Source organism: Perognathus longimembris, chromosome 1 (assembly GCF_023159225.1).
Source record: "Perognathus longimembris pacificus isolate PPM17 chromosome 1, ASM2315922v1, whole genome shotgun sequence".
NCBI lineage: Eukaryota > Metazoa > Chordata > Mammalia > Rodentia > Heteromyidae > Perognathus > Perognathus longimembris.
Genome location: NC_063161.1, coordinates 101,449,659 through 101,456,105, shown reverse-complemented (window position 1 = coordinate 101,456,105; position 6,447 = coordinate 101,449,659). Strand labels below are relative to the sequence as shown.

General features: G+C 35.9%; 1 protein-coding gene across 6 annotated transcripts in view; it reads left to right on the top strand.

Moving 5' to 3' along the window:
• Nucleotides 1-6,447, top strand: part of Glis3 (GLIS family zinc finger 3) — a 446,841-nt gene that overhangs the window by 263,625 nt on the left and 176,769 nt on the right. The window lies entirely within an intron of this gene.

Genomic DNA, 6,447 nt, shown 5'->3' with positions numbered 1-6,447 from the left:
ACTTAAGACAAGTAGGATCCTTCCCTTAAACTATTTTTTAAATTTTTTTGCCAGTCCTGGGGCTTGAACTCAGGGCCTGAGCACTGTCCCTGGCTTCTCTTCGCTCAAGGCCAGCACTCTACCACTTGAGCTCTACCACTTCCAGCTTTTTCTGCTTTTGGGGTGCTGAGGAATCGAATCCAGGGCTTCATGCATGCTAGGCAAGCGCTCTACTGCTAAGCCACATTCCCAGCCCTGTTTTTTATTTTGACTGGAAAAATGGTAGTACTATTTCTTCTTTAATTTGTCAAGTAATTGATTTATCAGGCATAATTTGAGAGTTTTCAACTTGCTGGGCACTCTAATTAGCATAAAAAATAGAGATGTGAGGAAATTAGACTGCAAGATCTTGGTGGGTGAATGAAAGGTAGGTAAGTCCCTTTCTCTGAGAGACTTAGTACTTAACATAGTGTACCACATAATATTAACACATAGAACTTGTTGCTTGAATTGAAGGAAAAACATAGCTCCCTTGGATGCAAGGGAAAAAGACATAAACGTAAAATCACTTAGTGCACTTGTGAAGCTGCAGAGGAAGGAGTGAGTATTGGAATTTTCAGGGAAGGATCTAGCATCTGCTAAATTTGAAAGTACAATAGATATAATGACTAGAAGAAAAAAAAAGTACAATAGATAGCAGGATGAATCGGGAGAAGCACATACCAAGTAGAGGAATTCATATGTACATAGCGCAGGCATGTACTTGGAGACAGGATTATTCAGGAGGTCACTAGAGCACAGGTGAGGGACAGAGTTGCAATGGATATGGGGTTACAGAAGTATTTGCCTAAGGGCTGAGCTTACTGGCCTCCCTAGGAAGTAGGGTTTTATCCTGTAGACAACGGAATTTCACTAGGAACGCTTAAGTAAAGGCCTAAAGATACTACCTTTTCTTTCTTCTTATTAAACAGCAATTGTAAAAAGTATCTTATTTACCATGGAATGAATATATGTCTTGTTAAATGAGAAAACAGTAATGAGTCTACCATTCAGCTTGAGAGACCAAAGATTCTCAGTCTCTAAGAATCTTTCTGTGCCCCTTTCACAGATCCCTTCACTTACAAGAAGTCACAACTTAATTAACCATTGTTATAGTTTTTCCTTGCACTTTTTACCAAATGTGTGTGTATTCCCAAAGATAAAGTTTTGTTTTTATCTGCTTTGGAAGTGTTTTCACAGGGAGAAAAATCTTAGTTACTGTAATGCTTGCTAAGATTTTCCATAATTGTTCAACATGGCTTTTAAGTTGATAATTAATTTTTACAATTAAATAATATTTCTGGAGTAGTTATACCAAGCAATTATTATTGAGTTTATCAGGAAGAGGATTGGTTTTTGAAGGATTTGAAGCTTTTCTTACTCTGAAAAAAAATTGATTTCTATAACATTTGACTGGAGGCATAAATGCAAGTTTCCCAGGCTCAAATTTGAAGTTCTTCCCAATGAATGTATCCATTTTGACTCCTGTTTTTATATGAGAAACTCTCTTTGTCCCTGTGCTTGCGACTTGGCTCTGTCAGACGTTTTTAATCTCTGTCCCTTTGTTGGATGTGAAATATCTAACCTTAGAAATGTAATTTTTCTGCATGCAATAATGGCCATTGTACTTTGTGAAATATGACTAATTGTCATATTTGATATGTAATTGCATAACTTTTACTTACTATTTGGGAAGGAATTAGCATTTATACTGGGGATTGTCCCATGACTGTTATCTTAAGAATGTATGACTTGAACTTTTACTAATTTTAACATCTGTCAAAGAACCTTCTCAATTTTAAGTTAAACATCATCTCATTTTCCCAGTATGTGATTTTCATGTCTGGAGGCACCTTTTCTACCTTAGGACCTTCAAAATCATTAGCTATCAAAATAGTTGTTTATGACTTGTGTTTTAAACTAGGTTTGTGAGTTAGAGTATATTTTTACAGCGTGAACTTTAGGAAGACATAAAGTTGCCAGCTCTTGAGTAGGGAGACAATCTCAAATCAAGGTGTAGTTGTCAAAACTATAGTCTTGCCCACATTGGTGATATACCAATTTTTTAGCATAATGTGGGCACCTGTGCATAGGTCAGGCTCTGTACCATGCTGTACAAATAGTCACTAGACCAGCCTTTTATTTCTCAATGGGAGAATAAAAGGGAATGAGACCAAAATGAGAAGAAACTCCTCTGGGCATTAGTTTCATAAGGGCACAGGTGCTTCTCCAATGGCTTTCACAGTGTCCTCCAGGCACTGTGTAGATTTGTGAAAAATGAAAGTTTATGGATCTGACAATGGGCCTTCTCACTGAAAAGAATTGTTGGGATTGGTGCCCAGAACAAACCCTCTGAATAGTTCTAATGTATATTTGAGTTTGAGAACTATACAGTGGAAGTTATTTTTAGAAAAGTCAGAATTTCCATTGTCAAAATACTTGTAAAGTATGTAACAAAGCAAATTACAACAGGAAAAAAAATTGAAGCAGCTTAAATGTCCCCTAGCATGGCATAACCATTTCATGACATTATACAGCTATCAAAATAATATAAGCCAGGTGCCAGTGGCTTGCATCTGTAATCTTAGTTACTTTTAAGAGGTTTAGATCCAGAGGATCAGGGTTTGAAGCCAGCCCTAGAAGCAAATCTGGTAGACTCCATCTCCATTGAACCCAGCAAATAGCCTGTTTGTCTCAAGTAGTAGAGCACTAGCCATTAGTAAGCAAGCACATGATGACCTGATTTCAAACTCAGGTAGTGGCAGAAAAACTAAGAAGACAAATTTATCAGGACAGCAGAAAATGCTTGAGAATACTTAATTCATGACAATCCTTATGATGGGTGCTTAAATATATGTTTGTATGTATGCATAAGCACACATGCTTGTGACATGTACAAACATTCACTAGAATCCCAGGATTTCATTACTTCTACTTGGAAATATAAAAAAATGCTGTTGGTTTTACATGGATCATGGGATACTCCCATAGAGGTGGGCTTTTTACAAGTACATAACCATATAATATATATATATATATATATATATATATATACTCATGTATTTATGTCTTTCTCAACAGCAACAATCCAATCAAAATTTAACAAAATAAAATTAACAAGATAGCAATGTACATTTTAAGTGGTAGTAGAACTGCCTTGAATTGTAGATTTCAAGATGAGTCTGTTAACAGTATGGCAGAGTGGCTAGGGAAAGTAGTAGTACAATGACCATTAGGGCTGACAAATGTTATGAAGCTGTGGACCATGGCAGAAAAAGGTACACTGCAGTTAATGGATACATTTTCTTGGGATATTTCCAGGCTAGTTCATGCCACTGTTGACTGGCTGTAAATCTTGTGAGTTTGAGAGCAGGAGTTAAGAACACAGGAAATGCAAAAACCTTCTTCTCCATGATTCTGTGGTTCAGAAAATCCTCAACATCTGACTCACATATGAAGCAAGAAATGATGAGATTTACCCTGGCATCCCGCCTTCCTGAGAGCCTCAATTGGCTTACTTTTGTGTCACCCAAGGAAAATCCACTACAAGATTTGCTGAAGATTTTATTCCCAAATGGAAAATACTCACACATCAAACTCAAGAAAGTTTTGTGCGAGGATGAAAGTGTTTAACCTTATCACAGTTGGTCAAAGTAAAGATTGTTGGATGTCATGCTGTCTGGTTTTTTGTTTTACAGCAGCTAAATTAAAACTGTAATAACATTGAGAGAACAGAAATAGCATTACAAAGAGAGTGAATACACTGTTAATATTTTTTTTACTTTTGTTATGGAAATTCATAAAAATTGTCAAAATCAGAAAGAATAATTATAATGAATATGCCTATCAGCCAGCTTTAACACGGTTTACTGCATAATAATGGAAATAAGCATAGTTATTCACAGTGAACTGCAGGGTTAATAACCTTACCATCTCTATCCCGTTTATGAGAATCTCTTACTTTGTGGGGATTTACTTGAAGACGTCGCTATGCTGAGAGTGAAGAAAGAGGGTTACTTTGAACTCCTTTTTAGCCAAATCTTTAAGAAGTGAAAGGATTTCTTTGTTGCCTCTTATTCCCCAAAGAAACAATCATCATTAAGATAGACAACTTATTTTCATAATTTCTTCTCTTTAGTTTTGAACCCCTACATTTTGAATAGCTGAAATAGAAAAAATATAAAAATCAAAAACAAAAAACATGCCCAAATGTACTTTGGAAAAGCATTCAGACAGTGCTGGCCTGAAGCAAAGTTTCAAATGGAGCATCCTACTTTCTCATTGACTTTATACTATAAAATCTTGATTTTAGTTCCTCTAAAATTAATTGCCCATAAGATGCAATAAAGTCTTATTTAACAATTTTAACCCACTTAAGGTAAATTGTATAAAATATTAGCAAGTTCCAAGGTAAGCAATAACTAACATAAATACATGTATGCATATATAAACACACATATACATATGTGTATGCATATACACATACATGTGTATAATGTATATCTATGTGTACATTTCCATATGTATGTGCATACACATACATGGGCACACCTCAGTAATTCTGTCGATTACTGTGTGAAATATGGCAAAGGCAGATTCAACAAGTAGACTGCAAAGACATATAGCTTTGCAGTATCAAAGCATATTAAAATTTCAAACAAAATCACAACTCCAACTGTTTCTTGTAGATTTTTTTAGTTACTTGATTCATTTTGTTTCTGCTGTTTGTGCGCTTAAAAACTCTTCAGACTTCTGCCCACTGGCATCTGGTGTGACTCTTTTGCATCTTCATTCAAGATACTTTGGGGGGAATACAAAAAGTGAAAATATGAAGGAGTGCTGATGTCCACTTGTATACCACTTGCCCATGGATCTCCATGGTATCACAATAAAATGCCTTCCTAAAGCTTCTTAGTCAAGGTATCTGACATGTTACTCTGCCTATTTTTACCATTAGTACTTTCATTCAACTGATGCCAGAAGCTAAATTATTCATCCTGTTGGTGCTAATACTTGAACTCAAGACTTCGCACTTTCTAGGCAGGTGCTCTACTGATTGAGCCATGTGCCCATCCCTCTTTTTCTGGCTATTTTTTAAGATAGAGGCTCACTTTTTACTTAGGCCATCCTGTAACACTGTGTTGATTATGTTTCCTGCTGTAGCCGGAATGATAGCCTCATACTACTGAGCACAATTATTGGCTGATTCAGGGTCTCTTGAACATTTGTCCCCAGAATCCCTTGAAGTATAATCCTCTCAACTCTCCCTAGTAGCCAGGATTATAAGTGTGAGCCATGAATGCCAGGCTTGGGTTATTATTTTTTTCCCTAAGAAGCCTGGAACTTTTTTCTGTTTGAGAGCAAGTTGGGGAAATGATACTCAAAAGTCTTGTTAAGTTTCATATCTCCAAATTTTGGATCAGAAACACCAAATTGGTTCCTGGCTAAACAAAATTGTTTCATTTAACATTATGTACTCTAAAGAGTTCTTGTTGATTAGGGCTGTTTTTCAAATTTAGGGATATATTTATTTGTCTCCAAATTTGCCAGGGATGAACCTATTTTAGGAAAAGGAGTAGGAAGCTTAGTTCTGTCATTGAATTTGTATGAAATTTAGCACATTTTTAAGTGCTAGCATAAAGATGGTTACATTTGTATATTTGAAAATGAAGTTTGATTTAATGATTGAAAACCTTCAGCTTAATTGTATCCTTGGTTATCTGGGTGTTGACTATTGATTTACTCCTCTTTGCTGTTATAAGAGGGGGCTATTTTAGAGAGAAACTTTAAGAAATTAGGAATTCAACACTCTTCAGAGTTCCCCTTGCTATAAAGCACCAGAATGTTGTAAACTACTTCACAGGGAATCAATGTATGTGGGTGAATTTATTCTTCATCCCCAATGAAATCAACTGAATTTCTTTCGTGAGTCCATAACTGCCAGATAAATAACAAACTTGGGTGAGTAAAATAGATGCCATTTTCCAATGGAATTTAAAATCTACTGTACTCAGTACCTGCTAGTTGACTGATAGGAAGATTACTAGCATGTCTTTCTCCTTACAGATTGAATGGATATGAATTGGTATGGCATTTCCTGTCCCCTTCCATATAAAGCAGTCACTATTTAACTGAATGATAAAAGACTACACACAAAATCATTTTGTCTGTGCTCCTTTCTCCATAGTAGAGCTAGCTGTGGTTACCAAGAACCATGTTTGTAAATGAACATCATGAGAGAAATGTCTCTGGCATTCATCTTTTCATTATCATAATTGTCAAGTTTTACGTGTTTATTGAGATACACACACAAGCACACTTGTAAATGATAACACAGGAAGCTCTTGTATTCTTTATCCACCTCCTCCCCAGTATAGAAATTTTTAAAACTGTATTACAGTATCCCAACCTAGATATTGACCCTGGCTC